This window comes from Paroedura picta, chromosome 3 (assembly GCF_049243985.1).
Source record: "Paroedura picta isolate Pp20150507F chromosome 3, Ppicta_v3.0, whole genome shotgun sequence".
NCBI lineage: Eukaryota > Metazoa > Chordata > Lepidosauria > Squamata > Gekkonidae > Paroedura > Paroedura picta.
This window is the reverse complement of record NC_135371.1, coordinates 91287534-91310469: the sequence shown is the minus strand read 5'-3', so window position 1 is coordinate 91310469 and position 22936 is coordinate 91287534. Positions and strand designations below refer to the sequence as shown.

Sequence of the window (22936 nt, the reverse complement as noted above, 5' to 3'; positions counted from 1 at the left end):
TTTCTCCCAAACCGGACACAGAGGGTCGCTGTGGGAGAGGAGCTGTTGACCCCTTTGGTGCTTCCATGTGGAGTGTCACAGGGGGCATTACCCTCCCCCACACTTTTCAACATCTATATGGGCCCTCTGGCCCAGCTGGTCCTGGGCTTTGGGCTGGGTTGTCACCAATATGTGGATGACACCCAGCTCTACCTCCTAATGGACGTCCAGCCAGACTCTCCCCCGGAAATATTTGCCAGTTGTTTGGAAGCAGTGGCTGGATGGCTCAGGCAGACTCGTCTGAAACTCAACCCCCCCCCCCTCCAAGACAGAAGTCCTTAGGTTGGGTAGAAGAGGGCAGGATCAGGAAGAGTGCCTCCCATGCCTGGACGGTGTGCAGTTAACAACTGCACCAGCTGCCAGGAATTTGGGGGTGATCTTTGATGCCTCCCTTTCTATGGAGGCTCAGATCACAAGAGTAGCACAAACAATGTTCTTCCATCTGCGCCAAGTATAGCTACTAGCACCCTACCTATCCTCAGAACACTTGGCCACAGTGATCCATACAATGGTCACTTCCAAATTAGACTACTGTAACTCACTCTACGCAGGCCTGCCCTTGGCGTTGACCCGGAAATTTTAACTGGTACAAAATGAGGCTGTATTTTGGAGGGCCCATATTCAGCCAGTGATGAGGCAGCTGCATTGGTTACTGGTTTGCTTCGAGATCAAGTTCAAGATCTTGTTTTTGAATTTTAAGGCTATACGCAGCCTGGATCCTGCCTATCTGAGGAACCGCTTTCTGCCTGTTCCCCCCGCAGGGCCCTTCGCTCTGCAGGTATGAATTTGCTGGTGGTCCCAGCCCCTCAGGACATCCACTTGGCCTCGACCAGGGCCCGAGCCTTTTTGGCTCTGGACCCAACTTGGTGGAATGAGCTCCTGGAAGAGCTAAGGGCCCTGATGGAACTATCCAGGTTCCGCAGGGCCTGAAAGACAGAGCTCTTCCACCAGGCGTTGAGGCCAGCGGTAAAGGATTAAGATAAGTGGGTCCTGCCCTATACTGCCCTATGGCAAACCAGCAGGTTTATATTGGTGTTACACCAGAAGGCCATGCTATTGGCTAGGCTGGAACAGCTGAGTTGGGTTTCTGGGCCATTACAATTATACCGCCATAGGGATATTGAGCCTCTTGTGGCACAGAGTGGTAAGGCAGTGTCAGGAATCAGGCTGAGCCCAGCCTGTGGACCCTCTGGTGAAAGCGCATTCGAAATCCAACAGCTGGTTGCAAATTCCAAAAGTAGCTTTATTTGGCAAAGTCCACAGTACGCTTAAGCAGGCCAAGATCTTCCTAAGCAAAGATCTTGATAATAACAAAGTACAGGGGGAACAAGAGGGGTAGTTATAGGGTGCACCAGGTAGGGGCGGGGGGCAGAAGACTTTTCGGCGGGAGAGCAAAAGGTGGTGAAAACAAGTCGGTTCTCAGGCGGCCAGATGGCCATGGACCTTATCAAGCGGTTGGCACATTGTTGAGACTTTGGGCTGTCTCCGCAAGGACACTTACAGTAAGATTGATACATTCGGACGGAGTCCTCTCCCGCTGGGAAAGGAAGGGAGTGGAGTTCTCAAAGGACAGGTTTATTGCTTTACGGCCTTGGCCAGATGCGGCCGGGGGAAGCATAGAGGTGTGAGAATATGCAGAGACGGATGGAGTCGGGATGGCATGAATCGGGGTTCATGACACTCGCCTCCCTTCAAGGCCCCTCCCCCCCCTACACACCTGCGGCGATCGGAGCAGGGCGAGGCTTGTCGGGGAAGCGAGAGTGAAACTTCCGGAGAAGGAGGGGGGCGGCGACATCCTCAGCTTTAACCTATTCGTTATCGGAATCAGGGAAACCTTTCCAGGACACCAAGTACTGAAGCTGCTTACGGAAAAAGTGGGAGTCCACAATATCAGACAGCTCATAGTGGGTCTCTTCGCCAACCATGACAGGCGGAGGAGGGTTAGACTGGGGTTGCCAAGGGTTGGGCGGAGGCGCCCGTTTTACCAGGCTGATGTGGGACACGGTGTGAACCTTACGGTAGGTCTTGGGGAGGTCCACCCTTATGGCGACCTCGTTCAGTACGGCCACAACCTTAAAAGGACCCACGTACTGATAGCTCAGCTTCTTGCAGGGCCGTCTATTCTTCAGGTGTTTGGTGGAAATGTACACCTCATCCCCCACTGCATAGACGGGGTTTCTGCCGCTTACGGTCTGCCCACTTCTTGAAGTCGGCTTTTGCCTTCCCCAAGGATTCGGTTACCTCCCCCCAGGCTTCACGGACCCTGGCGGCCCATTCGTCAACTCCCGGAGGGACGGAGGTGTCGTCTCCCGGAGGATTCACCAGTGTGGGGAACGGGGGGGAGGCATAGCCGTGCACTACTTCGAACGGGGACTTTCCAGTGCTGGAGTGCGGGGCGTTGTTGTAGGCATACTTGGCCAGGGGCAGGAGGGAGACCCAATCGTCTTGGTGATAGTTCAAAAAGCAGCGGAGATACTGCTCCAGCACCTGGTTCACCCTTTCGGTCTGCCCGTTTGTGGCGGGATGGTAAGCGGAGCTAAAACCCCGGGACACCCCTGCCAGGCTCATCAGGGCCCCCCAGAATTTGGTAACGAACTGGGCCCTGCGGTCGCTGATTATTATGCGGGGGAACCCGTGGAGTCTCATGATGTGGGTCACGAACATTTCAGCCAGGCGTTGTGCCGTGGGCAATCCCGGGCAGTGCACGAAGTGGGCCTGTTTCGAGAATTGGTCGACTATGACCCAGATCACTGTCTTCCCCTGGCTAAGGGGCAAGTCTGTGATGAAATCCATGGAGATAATCTACCAGGGGCATTTGGGCACCTCCAGGGGCTTCAATAAACCCTGAGGCTTTCCCACCCCACGTTTGTGGGACAAACAAACGGGGCATCCCGCCACGTATTTGCCCACATCACGGCGCGCCTTGGGCCACCAGAATTGATGGCGAAGAAGACCCAAGTTTTCAGGAAGCCAAAGTGCCCCGCCGCCTTGCTGTTGTGGCAGAGCTCGAGGACCTGCTTGCGGAGGGATGCGGGGACGTACAAACGGACCCCCCTATACCAGACCCCCTCATGGGCGCGCAATTGCGAGCGGAGGTCAGCCAGTTGAGGATTGGGGCCGAGGGCCGCCCGGAACTCGGACAGAGGCACCGTGAGCGAAGCCGGCGTGGGTGACGGCCGGATGGCCGGGTCCCACCCCCCTTTGCTCGGGACTGGCTGCAGGTCTGCACTAAGAGGCCCAATTGTTTCGGGGTGAAAACGGTATCGATCCAGGGGGTCTTTCCCTCCCCCGGGTGCATGCGGGATAGAGCGTTGGCCATGAAGTTCTTCCGCCCGGGAATGTGTACCAGGGTGAAATCGAACCTGGAGAAGAAGTCAGCCCACCGGATCTGCTTGGCGTTGAGGGTGCGCGGTCTACGCAGAGCCTCCAGGTTTTTGTGATCGGTCCAGACCTCGAACGGTATTTTGGACCCTTCCAAGAAGTGGCGCCAAGTGGTGAGGGCGGCCTTTACAGCTGCCGCCTCCTTCTCCCATATCGCCCAGTTTTTCTTAGCTGGGGAGAATTTAGGGGAGAGGTAGGCGCATGGGCACAGTTGCCCTGTTTTTCCCCTTTGCAGGAGGACCCCCCCCCCCCGATGGCTTCGTTCGAGGCATCGACTTGCACCATGAAGGGCTTGTCGGTCTTGGGGTGGGCGAGGATGGGTTCGGAGGTGAAAAGCCTTTTGAGGTGCTCAAAGGCATGCGAGTAGTCCGGGGTCCACGGTAGTGGGGCCCTGGTCTCCCGTCCCGGGCACCCTTCCCCTTGGTTTTGAGGAGATCGGTCAGGGGCAGGGCCACTTTGGAGAACCTGGGGAGGAAGTCACGGTAAAAATTGGTGAACCCGAGGAAGGACTGGAGCTGGCGGCGGGTACGGGGGACCTCCCAGTCTAAGACTGCCTGGACCTTTGCCTCGTCCATCCCAATCCCCTCCCCGGAAATCCGATAGCCCAAGAAATCCACCTGGGTTTTATGGAACTCACATTTGGGAAGTTTGGCGTAGAGCTTGTGGTCGGCCAGGCGGCGGAGAACCTTCCGCACCAAGGCCGTGTGCTCCTCCTCCCCCTTGGAGTAAATTAACACGTCATCAAGGTAAACCCCCCCCCCCGGTACAACAGGTCATGCAAAACTTCGTTAATTACATTCATGAAAATGCCCGGAAAGCCGCTTAAACCGAACGGCATGATGCGGTACTCGAATTGTCCCAGGGGGGTGTTGAACGCCGTTTTCCATTCGTCGCCCTCGGCGATGCGAACCCGAAAGTAGGCATCCCGCAAGTCCAGTTTGGTAAAGATGCGCCCCTCCCCCAGGCGACTGAGTAAGTCCTTGATGAGGGGGAGGGGGTAGGCATTGACTTGGGAGACTGCATTGATGGCCCGGTAGTCGGTGCAGAGCCGAAGGGAGACGTCCTTCTTTTTGGCGAACAGAACGGGGGCTGCCATGGAGGAGGTTGCTGGGCGGATAAATCCGCGGGTCAAGTTCTTGTCCACGATCGAGCAAAGCTCACGGAGCTCGGCCGGGCTCATGTTGCAGAGTTTTGCTTTCGGGAGCTTTGCCCCGGGGACCAGTTCGATGGCACAGTCAATCAGGCGGTGAGGGGGGAGTTGGTTGCATTCCTCCTCCGAAAATGCTTCAGCGAGGTCGCGGTAGCAGGCAGGGATCCCCTTGTCTTGTTCGTGGTAGAGGCCCAATGCTCGGAGCCAAGGGTTGAGGATTGCGGAGCTCTCGGACCATGGGACGACCGTTCCCACCACAGCAACTGGGGGCGCGTCTGGTTGGTCCCGGTACCAAAAATGCAGTTTGCAATTGGGGTGGGAGAAGATCAGGCGCTTTTCTTCCCAGTCAGCAGACATGCAGTCTGAAGCTCTGCCCATGAGGCTGGGAGTTCAATCCCAGCAGCCAGCTCAAGTTTGACTCAGCCTTCCATCCTTCTGAGGTTGATAAAATGAGTACCCAGCTTGCTGGGGGGTAAACAGTAATGACTGGGGAAGGCACTGGCAAACCCCCCTCCCCGTATCGAGTCTGCCATGAAAACGCTAGAGGGCGTCACCCCAAAGGTCATAAATGATCCAGTGCTTGCATAGGGGATATTGTATTTTTAGGCATTTTAATGTTTTAATGGGTTTTATGGGGATTTTTGATCATGTTTATATTGTAAGCCACCACAAGGTGACATTGTTGTGATTGGCGGGGTATAAATTAAAGAATAAATAAATATAATAAATTACATATGTTGTTAGAAGATACATTTACTTATTTATTTATTCATTCATTTATCTATTTATCTTTTTATCTGTCTATCATATTTATTTAGTGCCCTCTCCCTAAGGCTCAGCAGGGTTCACATGGAACAGAACAAGAACAATACAGGGAAAATCAGTAACCATAGATAACAATAGAACAATAATAAACAGTATGGACAGTAAATTCTTAACCACAACATGTAGATGGACCCATGATTGGTCGATTTAGAACGTTAACTTCATGGGAGGGAGTCTCCCGGGGCTAATGGAAAATGTTGGATTCTGGTCAACTTCAACCAAATGCCTGCCGGAGAAGCTACCTTTTGCAGGCCCTGTGGAATTGTTCAAGTTCTATTAGGGCCCTAATCTCCTCTGGGAGCTCATTCCACTAGGTGGGGGCCAGTACGGAGAAAGCTCTGGCCCTGGTTGAGGTCAAGCGAGCTTCCTTGGGGCCAGGGATGACAAGCCAGTTGGAGGCGATGTACAGCTTTTTGAGGAGTATAAGCAAAAAGGTGGTCCTTCAGGTACACTGGACGCAGACCATGTATGGCCTTGAAGGTGATTGCCAGAACTTTAAGTCTGATCCAGAATTCAACTGGTAACCAGTGTAGTTGTTGGAGAAAGGGCCAAATGTGAGACCTCCATGGTGTTGCTGTGAGGACCCTGGCTGCAGCATTCTGGACCAGCTGTAGTTTCTGGATCAAGGTTAAGGGTAGGCCTCCGTAGAGAAAATTGCAAAGGTCCAGTCTAGAAGAAGAGTTGGTTCTTATAGGCTGCTTTTCTCTACCCAAAGGAATCTCAAAATGGCTTACATTCCCCTTCCCTTTTCTCTCCCCACAACATACACCCTGTGAGCTAGGTGAGGCTGAGAGAGCCCTAATATAACTGCTTGGTCAGGACGGCTTTATCAGTGCTGTGGTGAGCCCAAGGTCACCCAGCTGGTTGCATGTAGAAGAGAACGGAATCAAACATGGCTCAGCAGATTAGAAGTCCACACTTTTAACCACTACACCAAGCTAGCTCTCAGAGGTAACCGTCATGTGGATCACTATGGCAGGTGTTGTGGGACCAAGTAGAGCTCTAGTAGATTGGCTTGGCGAAGGTAGCAGAATGCCAGTCACACTACTCTCATGACCTGAGCCTCCATTGAGAGGGAGGCATCAAAGAACACACCCAGGTTTCTGGCAGAGTGAGCCACTGATAGCTGCACTCAGTCCAGGTTGGGTAGGCATGCTTCTTTGCTTGGATACTTCCTGCCCAGTCACAGGACCTCCATCTTTGGTTGACTTTAGACGACTCTGTTTAAGCCATCTTGTCACTGCTTCTAGGCAGCTGGCTAATTCTTCTGGGGGAGAGTCAGGGTGGTCATATATCAGGAGGAAGAGCTGGGTGTCATTAGCATATTGGTGACATCCCAGCCCAAATTTTGGCACCAGTTGAACAATAGTGCGTATGAAGATGTTAAATAGGATTGGAGAGAGGACTGCTTCTTGAGGGACTCCATATGCAAGCTGGTGGCAGCTTGATGATCTCTCTCCTACTCCTTTGTCTGCAATCCCAGGGAAAGGAGATCAGCTGTTGAAGGGTTGTCCCCCATATCCTGGCATTGATGAGGTGGTGAGCTAGAAGCTTGTAGTCAGTTGTGTTGAATTATAACAGAAGCAGTGCTTGCCCACCCCGTGAGGGTAACTAGTGCAGTTTCGACCCCATGGCCAGGCCAGAAACCTGACTGGTATAGTTAAAGACTGAGTCTTCTTCCAGGAATGTTGAGAATTGGTCCGCAACAGCCCTTTCAAGTATCTTTCCCAGAAACACTAATTGTGAAACAGGACAATAGTTATTGGGCTCTCGTGGGTCCAAAGATGGTTTCTTAAGCAACAGGCTAACCATTGCCTTTTTTAGCCCTTCCGGAAATTCTCCCATTGGGAGGGAGTGGTTAATTATTTCCCAGAGGAAGGATACTATTCTTATATCGGCTGTCTTTAGCAGCCACAGTGAGCATGGGTCTAGAGGGCATGTGGTTGACTTCGCTGCCATTACCATCCTGTCCACTTTAGTGTGAGTCGTCTGAAGTTACTCAGTCTTCTCTCCAAAGACAGCCAAGGGACCTCTAGTCCGTTTTCTGTATTAAAGGCTGTACCCTGTGTGAATGGAGCCCTGCTTTCCAGTTCAGCACAAAGTCACACCAGGGTGGCCTAAATGTTAGGAAGAGTATGTTTCTTTCTGCTGTTTAATTCCCAGATATTACTTGCTTAAGAATTATGTCTACCTGAGCATGGACTCAAGCCCACAACCAACACAAGTGGCAATTGAAGAGTCATTTTATAAAATGAAGAGGCCTTTAATACAAATTTAGTAGAGACCCTGAATGTGGTGAAATCAGAGGTTGTTTCATTGAGGGGAATACAGTTGCAATAACATCAGGCCTACAGCAATTATTTCAAATACTAAAAAGCCCATGTGAAGGAGGAGGCAAGGGGCTAAAAAGGTAGACAGGTAGCTGAAGAAGGAGCTTATCTGAGCAGGCTTCAAACACTGGTTTGAATCTTGGACGGAGTCTAAAGTATTTGGGCAGCCAATAAATCCACATGGTAAGAGTACAAGCACAGTTGGAGTACCCACTGGCAGAGTCCAAAGCAGTATTCCAGGCAGAGATCCAGAGGAGAAGAGGACCAGGCAGGAAGGTATATCGTGTGTGAACAGGGAGCTTCTTTAGTACCGTAAAGTAGTGGTCCCCAACCTTTCTCGGGTCAGGGACCGCCTCCGGGGTGAGGGGAGAGCCGACGGACTGGGTGCTGCAAAAACGAGCACGTGCAGTTGCCGCACATGTGTGGTTTCGCCACCAGGTGGCACTAACGCACATACACGCAGTTGCTGCGCATGCACTTTTTCGCCACCAGGGGGCGTTAAGGCACATGAATGGCACATGCGCGTTTGCGTCACCGGCATGCCAGCGGCTGCACCTGCCTCTTTCCTTCCTTCTCACTGCAGGCGGGGGGAAGCAGGCGCGGCCGGTGGCCCGGTAACGTGGCCTTTGCAGCCTGGCACCGAGCCACGGACCGGTGGTTGATGACCCCTGCCATAAAGGAATGGTATTAGCAAAAATGTACCTTTGGGTTAGATCCTGACTTTAGCTTTAAGGCATTAGTCTTGAATAAAAATGTTTCCCTTTTCACAAGGAAACAGAAAGGGGAATAGAGGGAATGAAGATTCCCAGATCCTTAGAATATTTCAAAATAAGGAATAGAGAGGGCATTTCAGGGCAGAGAAAAGGTCTTTTGCAGGAAGCCTTGCTTACCTCACTGAGGTGGGATTTTCAGCAGGAAATTTTAGCAAGCCTGTATTGGATCAATGTGAATAGAGATTTTTTAAGTTGAGGGTGCTAATTTGAATCTTAGTCTTTGCCAGGAGGAATATTAATGGAGCAGGATCTTTTCCAGGGATCCTGATTAAAGGTCTGAGGACTAGACAGTGTTGGAAATGGAAGTTCCTGATACAAGCGGGTGAACAGGATGGAACTGTCGAACTTCGCCCTCCTACTATGGTTGCCAGTTTTTCACAATACACTTGAGTCTTTTTGAGAAAAGCGAACTCTAAGTGTAGTGAAATGGATAACGTAGCACAATCCTCTGGCTGGAGAGATGGCAACCCTTCTGCTAGACTCACAGATGGTGCCATGCCAGTCGCCATCAAGATGACGCCATCTCAGCGATGCTGCACATGTGATGGAATAGGATCAAGCCACATTTTTTCCCCTTCAACATTTCCCAAGCAGCCCTACTACCAGTACGTTGGCATTTGACCTGTATATTGAAAGGGTAAGGCTTTTCAAGATCTAGTCCATTTTAATAGCGTTAATTGGTTATTGAATGTAGTTGGAAGCAGATTATGCCATTAATCATCACCCTGGGATGAATTAGCTATATAAAACAGTTCTAGAGAAATTAATGTTCACAAGAACATTAATTTCTGATGATAAACGCATCAGATTAATTAAGCATTAAAGACTGTATTATTGCCTTCCTCCTCTGTGATATACTGCAAAAGCAAATGGGTATAAGGAAATGGGCTACCAGATAAAGGTGTGGATTTAAGCCATTGAGTCCAGACTCTGAAAGCACAAACACCTGCCCTAGAACTTAGGGGAGAAAGGCTCATGAATGGACAACTAATTAAAAAAACCTTTAGGCCAAAAGATGTGCAAATAAAACACAGCATTGCTGAAGAAGAGAAAACCCTGTGTGGTGTGCTTGATGGCAATAAAATAACTGGGGCACAAATTAAGCAGATTTATAGTCAGTGTCTGCATGGTTTTCTACTACAGGAAGCCATCAAGTAGGTTGAGTAGATGCAGCTTGCTTAAAAAGCCTCTTTTACCCTAAATGCGGCATTGATTTGTAAAAGGAGCACAATGCTATGTATTAAGGATTGTCAAGTGTGGAGCTAGCTTTAGTTTTATTACTACAAAATCAGGTCACAGATTCGTTGCTGCATTCTCAATCAATCTGCTGTACTTGGTGCGATACACATAAGGAGGGCATAGAGGGGAATTCAGGCAATTGACCTATGGGCAGCAGATGCCACGTCCAAATACTTTTTATTGCATTGACTCAAAAGTCAGAGCAGCAGGTACCACATCTAATTACCAGTCTCCCTTCATAGGTAGCAATATTGTTTCTTTCTTTATTTGCATAAGTACACTCCAGACCTGTTTCTCTTAGCCCAGAGTTCTTGATGGATTCTAGAATGCAGAGCAAACTTGTTTCTTTGCTGCTCCTGAAAAAGCTGGCTGCCTAGTTAATAATAATAATAATAATACCATCTTTATTGGCATACAGCAAGTATAAAACACAGACAATTGACCAAGATGCATAATAAGAGAGCAGAACTAGAACCATAGATGCAGCGGTCTAGAGCAGCGGTCCGCAACCTTTTTCAGGTTGCAGTCCATTGCCAAGGGGTGGGGGGAGAGCGCAACCTGGGCCCTGCACATGCATGGCAGCCCTGCACAAATGTGCATGTGCGGACCTGGCGCACATGCGTGTTTGCGCCTGGCAGGGGTGCAAATGTGCATGTGCTGCAGTTTTGTGCATGCACGCATGCAAGGCACACATCTGGGCACACTAAGAATTTGGTGGAAAAAGTCACCTTGGATCCCTTCTGTATTGCCATTGAAAACTTTTATCCAGATAGGAATACTATAAAGCAGCTGGGTTAAAATTTTAGCTTTAAAAATTATTATAGCTGCTGGTATGTATTGGTTTCCTTCCAAATAGAAAAAGTGTTTGGTTTACGCTGAAGAGCACATAGCTAAATTTAAAGAGTGCTTGCAGTGGACTGACCACTTAAGATTATAATTAAATGAAATACCTAAGTAACATAAAATTTTAACTTGGTCAATTGTCCTATTCCCTAACACTCATTTCTTTGGGTTCCAACTCTTGAAGAAAACCAAGACCTTAGATTTCAGAAAGCTAATCAATGAGGAATTACTCTGACAGTATGAATAAAAACAGGCAAGAGATCTTAAAAGACCCACTCTTGATTAGGAGAGAACGGCTGTGTCATTGCATGGGATTGCATGTATTCCCCCAACCTTTGGGGGATTCCCATTAGTAGAATTAAAATTCTGGGCCAAATCAGATAAATACAAATTGAAAAGATGTGGAGCAAGAATGCATCCCTGCTTCACACCTTTAGTTGGTTGAGCAGTCAGAAGTTCCTGGGTAGAATATTCAACTTGACAGGATATAACAGTATGAAGTTTCTTAAGAAGAAATAATAAATGTGGGTCAATATTAGAACACTTCAGATTTTCCCATAGGGCCTCCCTTGGGATGGAATCAAAGGCATTTTTTAGATCCATGAATGCCAGATATAGATTTTTGTTCCAAAATACATATATTTTCAGCTACAGAAGGCAGGAGCAGGCAGTGATCCAGAGTGTATTTCCCTTTGAAAATCCAATTTGTTCTGGACCAATAATTACAGAGGAATGCATCCATGAGGTGAGATGTCATTCAAGATGTTTGGCATAAAGTTTACCATCTACAGAAAGTAAACTCATTAGACAAAAATTTTCAGGTAGTTTTGGATTGCGTTTTTGAAGATTAGAATAATGATTGAATTAAGCCATGTGTCTGGAATTATTCCTAAGTGATCTACGAGAGTAAATAAATTGGCATGTGGAAGGGACCACTAGAAAGGGAATTTTTTAAAAAATCTCAGCTGGAAGTCCATTGGGTCTGGGAGATTTACCGACTTTTAATTCGTCAAGTAATTCAAGAATTTCATTTGGGGAAGACGACTGAAGATGGCGCCGTGCTAGCCCGTTCTGTAACGAGCTCTCGAGCCAAGTAGAGGGCCAGGAGCAGAAGCACCTGGCGGACCTGAGTGGGATGCGCAAATCTCGCTTGTTAGTCACCCCAGGAACCGGGAACGGCATCCTGAGGGTCCTACAGATCCGCAGAGACTAAGTTCTCCAGATCATCGCTGCCTGTGCTCGGGGCCATAATGACTTCCTTGTCGTAAACAATCTTCCAAGCTTGAAACGACCAGCTGCATAAAATCCTGCATTTTCCCAGATTATCTCTCTCCAGCTTAAGAGCCGAAGTCTGATGAATCAACAATGCAAAGACTGTGAGTTCTCTGTTTGTTTTCCACTTTTTTTTAAAGCCAGGCACTAGCCCCCCTTCTTCCCCCCTAACCAATTTACAAGGGAATTCTTTCTTCAGACAGGAGGCAAGCCAGATAAATACACTCGTTAAAACAAACAAAAGAAAGAGATTAAGAATTTGTTAAGGAGAGCTCAGCGGGAGACTTTGACAGCATACGGAGATCGACTAACTGATAATTCCTGATCGCCCGAACTCTCGCGAGATGCCCTGTCTGTGATCTGTGACTGTTTACGGCAATGGAAAATTTAACTAATGCACAGATGTTTCATTTGTTATACAAAGACAACTCAGAGATACTGAAAGTAGTCAAAAAGGTTGAAAAGGAAATACAAGATACCAAGAAAGAGCTCTCAGACAGAATCGACAGTTTGAAAAAAACAGCTGATGAAAACACAAAGCTGGCAACACACCAAACGAGAATTCAATGTCTGAAGAAGTTAATCAACAGGAGCAAGAGAGAGTGGCAGAAGATAAACCTGAAGCTCTGGAAGTAGAATCTAAAGTTAGGAACGTAAAAATCAAAGGCGTCTCGGAAGAATTTGGGAAAACAGACCTAAGGAAGGAAATCATCGATAGCCTGGAAGACTACATAGAGGAGGTAGAGATTCGGATTGACAAAGTATACAGAGTCTACTCAAAGGCAACCGCATGCAAGAAGCAACCAAGAGACATCTTTGTGGGCTCTGACAGTAAGGCTGCAAGGAATACTCTACACAAAAAGCTTCAGGCGACGCTGCTGAGTTTGGTGAATCAGCACAAATCAGCACAAGAAGCACAAATATTTCAAAACCTGCCAGCAAATACATCATGGAAAAGAGCACAATTCCATTTTTTGCGACCACCCGAAGAACGTAATGAACAGTGGATCAATTACCTGGTCTTTCTTAGGAAAGACAGCAGCAACTTTTAGGATAGGGCTAACATACGATGGGAACTGACTATATATTACTTAAGATAATAACAGATTATATTCTCATATGTATCAACAATTACTTTGCTAAGAAAGACAGCAGTAACTTTTAGGTTAGGACTAATACGCGATGGGAACCGAATATGTACTTTTTAAGATAATAACAGACCATACTCTCACATGTATCAACTGTTATTTTGCTTGCTGGTTGTTTTTTTTCCCTTTCATCTTTTTGTAAGCGCTTTATATACAATAAAAATAAATAATATATATATATTTTTTAAAGAATTTCATTTGGGCTCACTGGGGGCCAGTCGGGAATATTAGAAGGCACGGTGTCTCCGTTCTTAATTGAAACTGAATTTGGGACATTGAATATGGCATAGTAGTGATCAGTCCACATTTATGGTGGAATGTTGGTGGTGGGCCAGTCAGGACCTAAACAACCAGAAATCGCTTACCAAAAAATCTTGAGATAATTAGATTTTAAAGCTTGGAGCAATTGTGTCCATTTGTTTTCAAAGAAAGATTGTAAGCCATGACTTGTTCAGGCTACCTAGTTAAAAACATGTGAACCCTTTTGTGTCATCAGAGCAGTTGAGCTACTGGATTTGCACCTAGTCTTTTGATGTTCTTATGGACCTTTTGTTGGGGCAGTGGCTGTTTGCTGGCTTGTGGAGAGACTGGCTTCAAGGGTGGGTGGGATTGAGAGGAAGTAGGAGATATGAAAAATGAAAAGATTTTGATAGCACTTCGTAGTTATAACTTGTGCACCACTCTGCACATGCATTTTTTGGTAGACCTTATCTTGGACTGAACTATGGTCCAGGTGTCATTAACGATAGCCAGCATACCTAACATCAACACTTTAATGCAGTAAGGACTAATCGGTTTATTAATCCCTCAGGAAGAAATAAATATTTTTATTAGATTGAGCCTTTGGGTGGAAAGCTATGTTTATGAGCAGGGGATTTTCTGATCAGTTGTATTGACAATAACAGCTACACTGCCGACAGAGTTAGGCTTTTCCTTCTCCTAACGAGGAACAGGCATGGAGGGGCAGACGTTCTTGTATTGAAACTGTAAAAGTTTCCAGTTATTCATATAGAACCCAGCCATAAAAGTAAGTGCTGGCCTCCATGAATATAGATGAACTGCTTGAAATACAGCTTAGTATACTGCTCTTACTTAAGTCTTTTTAACAGTCACTCTGTTATTTTTAAAGCACATAACGAACAGTCTTGTATCCTCCATTGACCTTACAATCAAGTTAAGGTTAAGGTAATCAGTAGCCTGTATTTCACATTCTGCAAACTCAAAACTCATTTTAGGATCCTGAAAGGTAGCAGAGAGAGGCCTGTGCTTTGAACATTCTGATTACAACGCCTATAATCCAAATTGTATCTAAGCGGCAGGGATAATCATACGAGATCTTATCCCATTGCACCGCTTGGCAAGGTGTTTGATTGGGATCAGACCCAAGGCATCTTCCTAGTGGTGAATGACAACTCTCAAGTGCTTAACTTCTCAGAACTCAAAATGGTTCTTCAGACCGCTTGGTGCTACTCTGTGGAATGCATTTTGTAGCTCTTCGATGGAAGAGTATAAACAACATGGAATAATTTAATCCAGTAAATTGGACATGAAAAAGAGCCAAGGAACGCCATAGGGCATTCCCATTTTGAAAACTCTGCTGCTTGTAAAACATCCAACAACATCTTGTTCTTGCCTCTTCTCCCTAACAGTTTGTATAATATTTTCCATAGCAGCTGCATTTGGTCACGCATATAAATTTTGTTTCAGAGGTGGTTAGACCGGTGCAGAGACACACTGTGTGTAAATGGAAGATTTGTTCACTTACCGTGAAGCTTCCGCTGTACTCTTGGGATTGAAGCTCCTTCTCTTGCAGGCAGGGCCACAACTTTCACAATTCCTGTAGGGGAAGGTGCTCTTCCCTTGGACCTCAGCCCCGTCTTGGAGAAGTACCACTGAAGAAAAAACTTCCTCTCCCCATAATCAAACATTTTTTTTAACAACCAAATGAAAGAACAGGAAAATACTCTTTCCCTCTCCATCACAGCCCAAATGAAAGAAAAATGAAGCTCCAGGGAATAACCTGACCCTGAGCTTAACCCAATTTACTACACTGAATTTACGTTTACAGAAAATCCATCTCAAAACTAGGAGCCGGAAGACAAAACCACATTTGGGCGGGAAATGATTCGACTCCCCCATCCCTAGACCACCAAGAAGGAAGCTTCACGGTGTAAAACCTGAAAAAGGTGTCCTAGAATTAGTTCAGAACCCATGCCCCCCCCCCCAAATAATTCCAGTCCCTAGCCAATCCATTGTGTCAGGAGTCAGAGTCTGGGGCCTCAGCTTCAACAGCACTCTCATAAGATCTGACTTCAGACACAGTGGATGGCGGGTGGTATGAGGGCAAAACCCAACCACAGGAAATCTCTGCCAGGTTGTTCCACATGGAGCTTTCCCAATGATTACTGGGCTAGATCCTAGCTACTACAAAGTACCTGGCTTCTGCTGACCTTTCAGAGGATTTGGAATTGCTGGACATAAAGGATTTGGATGAAAGTATGCTTTGAGATCCTTCACAACTTCAAAACTATCACTACAAGCAGGCAATGAGATCTGAACAGGATATGTTGGGTGGATAGCACCTCCCTAGCACCCCTGACAATGAATATTTATTGTTTACCTAGGAGGATCCTGGAGAATCTGAAAGTGCTCCTGTTCCACACCCCAGTGGTTGCATTCAAGAGCCCAAGGCTCATGACAGTGCCTCAAAGATGGGATGGATAGAATTATATGGCACCTAAGAGGCTGCATGAAGTGCCCCCTCTGGTGATTTACCCAGGGGCAGCCATCCCCACCTTTGCCAAGGTGACTGTGGTTTAAGCAGATGGATTGTTTAAGTGCCCCAACTCTGACAGCCACATGCAGAGTGTGACACACCTCAAGATCAAGCACACAGTGTAATTCTTCGCCAACACCAGACAAGACATTATATATTTGGGGACAGAGTGCATTGTGTCACCAACAGACACAATGTTTGGTTGAAACTCTGGAAGGTGGACACATCTTCCAAAACCACCCAGGCAACAGAGAAATTCTCAGGCCACCAACTACCCTTTGACAAGTCTAAACTGGATACGGTCCAAGTCAAGACAAAGGGCAAAAGGAAGCCCATGCCTTCATCATCAGCCAGCAGAGCCAGGGACGCCAGATGGAGATAGCATTCCGTTCACCTCCCTAGGCCAGCAGTTGGAAGGGTCATGGGAGACTACAGAAGCACCAACCAGTTTTACTTCAGATCCAGAGCTGCCCAGTATCAGCACCCCAATTACTGCCAGGAAAGAGGGGTTCACACAAAGAAGATGGCTGTCTGACTACCAGATCAGCTGTTGCCGGCAATATTCCAGGCGAGCTGGACAACCACTAACTCAGGCTGATGGGTTTTCTCACTTGTGTCTGAATGGGGATGTTGTCCCTTTTACATCTCCAGAAGATAATCACAACAATCTGCAGCAAGAGTGGCTGGGGGGCACACAGCGGAGGCCGCACTGTGCAGGGATGGTGAACTTCAACCAAAGCCAAGCACAACTGAAGCTGGCTTAAAGAGCAACTTGAGACCCCCGTGGCTTTTCAGCATCACCTGCAGAGCTGTCATATTCTCATATGTACCAACACATGTCTACCAAGACCCATGTCAATCAACAGGGCAGAACAAGATCACAGGAGTTGTTTGTCAAGGCAATGAAGTTGCTGCTGTGGGTGAAATCAAACCTTGCGGACCTCAAGGCAGAACACTTCAGAAGGCTCACCAGCATAGAGGTGGATTGGCTAGGCAGGCAGGACCTGAACCTAGGGAATGGAGTCTCAATCAAGAGATTTTGCACCAAATGGCGACTCATTTTGGCCACCAATCCTTGGATCAGATGACATCAGTGGACAATCACAAGGATCAGAGTGCCACATAAAGATTCCATGACCTACTAGTAGTTCGGGAAGACACCATGACCCATCACTGACAATTAAAAGCCAGTCCTGCTCATCAGCCATATGATAAGCAGGATATACCAAGAAAGACTTTGATTGTGTGCAGCACAACAAATTGTGGCAAGTTCTTAAAGAGATGGGAATACCAGAGCATCTTATTTGTCTCTTGAGAAACCTATATGGAGGTCAAGAAGCAACAGTGAGAACTAAGCATGGAATCACTGATTGGTTCAAAATTGAGAAAGGAGTTCAGCAAGGCGGTATACTGTCGCCTTGCCTATTTAACTTATATGCGGAGCACATCATGAGAAAGGCAGGGTTAGAGGCATCACAAATTGGGATCAAGATTGCAGGAAGAAATATCAACAACCTCAGATATGCAGATGATACCACTCTAATGGCAGAAAATGAAGAGGAACTAAAGAGCCTGTTGATGCGGGTGAAGGAGGAGAGTGCAAATGTTGGCTTGAAACACAAAATCAAGAAAACAAAGATCATGGCACCCGGCCCTCTCAATTCCTGGCAAATAGATGGGAAAGAAATGGAGATAGTGACAGATTTTATTTTCCTGGGCTCCAAGATCACTGCAGATGGGGACTGCAGCAAAGAAATTAAAAGACGCTTGCTCCTGGGGAAGAAAGCTATGGCAAATCTAGACAGCATCCTAAAAAGCAGAGACATCACCCTGCCAACAAAAGTGTGTTTAGTCAAGGCTATGGTATTCCCGTTGCAATGTATGGCTGTGAAAGTTGGACCATAAGGAAGGCCGAGCATCAAAGAATTGAGGCTTTTGAACTCTGGTGCTGAAGAAGACTCTTGCGAGTCCCTTGGACTGCAAGGCGAACAAACCGGTTAGTCCTAGAGGAGATCAGCCCGGACTGCTCCTTAGAAGGCCAGATCCTGAAAATGAAACTCAAATACTTTGGCCACCTCATGAGAAGGAAGGACTTCTTGGAGAAGAGTCGAATGCTGGGAGAGATTGAGGGCAAAAGAAGAAGGGGACGACAGAGAATGAGGTGGCTGGATGGAGTCACTGAAGCAATCGGTGCAAACTTAAATGGACTCCAGGGAATGGTAGAGGACAGGAAGGCCTGGAGGATCATTGTCCATGGGGTTGCGATGGGTCGGACACGACTTCGCACCTAACAACAACAACTAAGAAAGGGCATTTGTCATGCCTTGAATCCTGCAGTTTTCAGACTGCTTGCAGTTGAAAATCGAGGCACCCTGGCACTTACCCACCAGACTGAATCTCCTGCTTCAGGGGTCAGTACATTATCAAGACCTGGATTGGCTCTGCTTGATGGCATGAAAATTGGGAAGGAGAGCCTAGAAACACAGGAGCCCTCTAAAGAAATTGTAGACATCATGCTGCAGTCATGGAGACGAGTAACAAAATGGAGGTGGAACCACCCCTGGCAAACTTCAGGGTAGTGGGCAGTACACTGTAAGGTGAATCGCCTTGAGCCAGAGGTGACAGAAATAGTTCAGGATTTGTTCAATGATATAAGAGAGGTTCAAGACTGAACACCTTGGGAGGATAGGTCACTGCGATTAATGAGACTCTAAGCCACAGTAGGTGCAGGAGTCTGAGCTCAAGCAGATACATCAAGAGATTCATCAATAGTTTGACACAGTTGACTTCCCCAATGAAGCACCATTTCCCCTCCTGGGAACTCTCTGCAAGCTTGAAGACACTGCCGCTGCTTAACTGTTTTGGAAGGTGACTTACCTAGGAGCAATAACCCCTAGATTCTATGACACTATTCATATATTTTTTTCTTCATCCCCTAAGGGAACTCAGTATTCTGCAGGAGCCAGAGTCTGGTATAGCTCACCTTCTGTACCAAACCAAAGGACTGGAAGGAGAAGGAATGGCATACCTTAAACATGTGCTGGGATCTACATATATACCTGAACAGGGCAGGGTGTCTGATGGTCTATTCATTTCCCATAGTACCCAGAATTTGGGGAGGCCAGTGTCCTATCCACCATCATGTTCTTGCTGAAACAGTGCATCTACATGGTGTATGAGACTGCTCATTCCATGAGAACAGCGACTTCATTGGCTGCTGTTATCTCCAGGGACCTGGTGGGAGAAATTTCTAGAGCTGTGACATGGTGATCCCTTTTTGACCCTTCATAGACACTACAAGATAGACCAATCCACCTTGGAGGAAGCAGCCTTTGGCAAAAGGATGCTCCAACAAGTGGCAGAATATCAGATGGTGCCCATGCACTGTTTGTTTTCCCACCCTAGGAAGCATAGCTTGGGCATAGCTAACTATCTATGGATGACTTCCCCCCACTGCAGTAGAACAAAACATTGACCTTATCTGAAGATTTCTTCTTTTCAGTGAGGTGACGTCATCCACTTCCCACCCAACAAGAACAAAAACACCTTTGACTGCAAGGCAAAATACAAATACAGATCTGTATGGTGGAGCTTGTCAAAAAAAACTTGGAAGGCCAGCCCATGGTCACCCATTAAGGCCACACAAAATAATTTGTATATGAATAGCCCTACGTGAGTGAGCAGAGGCATGACCTAAACATCTGTGGATGACTTTGCCCAACTGATGAAAAGAAACCTTCAGGTAAGACCAATGTTTTGTTTCATTAATTGCTTTTTATAGCAATTTTTAAATTGTAAGCCTTGTCAAGCACAACTCTGAAATGGTGGCACAGAAATGTTCTAAATAAGTTAATTAACAAATTTCAGTCAAAGTATATTCACCAAAATAGACTTTTAGGGGCTAGCAGAGGGTCAGAAACACAATAGCTCATGATTAAGAAATGTTGAAACATCTAATGAGTTGCACAGTTTTCACATGAAGGCACCCTGTTGACCATTATCATTTTTAGCTTACAGTAGGAAGAAGAAAAAAGGAATAATGGAGGGGGGGGGGAGAGAAATCCATAATCATTGTTCCTGTGGGTTGCTGAACTGAGTTCAAAAGCTCCGGATAGATATGTCCACCATTATTCTTTGGGAGGGTTCCTTGCAAGCTTTTACAACTGTGAAAAAACAAGATAGAAAGAATCACAGAACCAGGTTTTGAAATTTAATTTGCTTTAAGCTACAATTCTGTACATATCTTGGGTTGGATCCACTGCTGAATTATTGTACATGTTTTGCAGGGGGCCAGTTTTGTTAAGGAGATTTGATAAGTTGGGGCTACTACTGAGAATCTCCTGTTCCTTGCCATTACCTGCATCATTTTTGCAGGCAAGCAAATCAACCTAAATTGGGCTAGCTCGAATTATCTTGGCAAATCTATGGGGTGTAAATGTGTGTGTGTGTGTGTTTGTGTGTGTGTGTGTGTGTGTGTGTGATAAAGACATAAGTAAGTCTGGTTTAAATAACCCAAAACCTGGTCAGACAGACTATAATCCAATAAAAAAATTTCTTAAGGCAAACAGAAAAGATTCCACAACCTACAGTTATAGTTTCTACATTTCTATGTTTCCCCCTTTCATTTATTTTGTTTGTAACTGGTACAAATAATTAGAAATCATTGCATAGGGTTAAAAATTCAGATTTCAAATGATACTTAAAACTTGAGTATCCCCTGACTAAGAACTGCCTCAGGACAATAGCCTGAGACCAAAGCAGTAATATACAGAGAAAGAGAGACAGATAAGATTATAAAGTGACTTTTGAAAACATTTTGCTATCATCTTAAATTTAAGCAATAATTGATATTGGTGGGTGGCATAAGAGGTGATAATTGGTTCCTGTAAAACTTGTAAGTGCATTAATGGGATATGCTCATAATGAAATATCTGATAGCTTCACAGCACACAGTTGGCTCTTATGTCGGTTGTGTATTTTGTGTGGTCTATATAGAACGGTTTCTATGACGCTCAGCCCTAAACCACTTGAGCATCTCCAAACTTCACTCTTAAAGGAATGGGCAATGTACTGGTGATCTTTTTTGTACTCTCTCTTATAGAAATCAAGCAAAATTATGCAGAATTTACAAATCAGTATTTTGAAAAAGAAAGAACATTCATCTTAAAGCGATGGATCCTGAAGAAGTCACTTGCAGGTTGAAGCTTTACATCCACATCCTAATAGGAAATAAGTTTTCCCCTGTCCTCTGAGAGGTTTCACCTATGCTTATAGCAACCACTAGAATAGGCTGTTTTGCCACCAGGAGGGCTCTTTTGCATGACATGCAGAAATTAATCAGGCAAAATTTTTTCGATATGTAGCACACTTGTATTTCTTCCTTACATGCCACTGAGAAAAGTATAGCAGTTCCTCACCTCCCTGCCTGCTCCCAGGTCAGCAGATTTAGCAGGCACATATCGAACAACAGTTGCCACCATTATACCTCATCTTACAACGTTCTACCGAAGGGATCTGAGTGGCTCATTTCCTGCTAAGGATAGGCAAAGTGCAACTTGGAGGGAGGATTCCTTGTTCTGGTATTTTGTGTGAGCAATGTCTATATGGCCATTATGTCAGTATCCATACAATTACATCTCTCCTTATCACCATGTCTGAGGTGACTGTCTCATTTCCACTTTTGTGAATCTAAATTCTGTTCAAGGGACCCACCCAAGGTAACTGAACTGTTTCCTGCTATTCCAAAGTGAAAACTGCTAAGTAGCTACTGCATGGTAATGACGCTACCTTGGTGTTTACAGTCTTTCTAAATCGTCCTCCAACAGAAGTGTTGAACAATCACTCACTTTGGTGCCTAGAGAAAGCACCAAAGCCTCTTCTACAGAGCAGTGTCAAAAGACAATTCTGCTCACTTGAAAGCTCTTTATGAATAGCAATAACTTATGATGCTGAGGAAGATAAATGGAGCATAAATGGGGAAAACAACTCTCCCCCCCCAGCGTTGTCATTTAGCAATTCATAACCCATTAATCGCTTTGTACCCATCAAGTACTTTTGTCACTTGAATAAGCTCTGGGGTACTTGTGAGCCAACCTCCACATAGTAATTACAGTACTAATGTAATTACACACAAACAGAGTAGATATATGTAAGTGACACACAGAGAGAAAAATATATTAGCCACATAATCAACAAGCCACAAGTAGTGGGGAGCACATTCCTGTTCCTAAAGATACCACAGGTAACTTGTTTCCAATTAAAAATCCAACAGGTTACGGTGATAAGTTTTAGTAATATTTTCAAATCCATATCTTCATGTAGGTAGTTTATGCTTTTCTCCTTTATTGTGCATCTCTTCTTGTGTTTTTATTCCATTTTAATCTATGCAAGATGGAGCACTCTTGCATTGACTTTTTGTGGTTATTTAAGTTAAAAGAGAGGAACTAATGTTGATGCGGGTGAAGGAGAGTGCAAAAGTTGGCTTGAAACTCAACATCAAGAAAACTGAAATTAAAAAAAAAAGAAAACAAAAGAAAACAAAGATCATAGCCCTCTCAATTCCTGGCAAATAGATGGGGAAGAAATGGAGATAGTGACAGATTTTATTTTCCTGGGCTCCAAGATCACTGCAGATGGGGACTGCAGCAAAGAAATTAAAAGACGTTTGCTCCTGGGGAGGAAAGCCATGGCAAATGTAGACAGCATCCTAAAAAGCAGAGACATCACCCTGCCAACAAAAGTGCGTTTAGTCAAGGCTATGGTATTCCCAGTTGCAATGTATGGCTGCGAAAGTTGGACCATAAGGAAGGCTGGGCGTCAAAGAATTGAGGCTTTTGAACTCTGGTGCCGGAGAAGACTCTTGCGAGTCCCTTGGACTGCAAGGAGAACAAACCAGTCAGTCCTAGAGGAGATCAGCCCGGACTGCTCCTTAGAAGGCCAGATCCTGAAGATGAAACTCAAATACTTTGGCCACCTCATGAGAAGCAAGGACTCCCTGGAGAAGAGTCGAATGCTGGGAGCGATTGAGGGCAAAAGAGGAAGGCGACGACAGAGAATGAGGTGGCTGGATGGAGTCACTGAAGCAGTAGGTGCAAACTTAAATGGACTCCGGGGAATGGTAGAGGACAGGAAGGCCTGGAGGATCATTGTTCATGGGGTTG

At 46.1% G+C, this 22936-nt stretch overlaps 1 protein-coding gene across 5 annotated transcripts in view; it reads left to right on the top strand.

Annotated features, from left to right (window-relative positions):
* The window catches only part of JADE2 (jade family PHD finger 2), a 267094-nt gene that overhangs the window by 159432 nt on the left and 84726 nt on the right, over positions 1-22936 (top strand). The gene's annotated exons all lie outside the window — the stretch shown is intronic.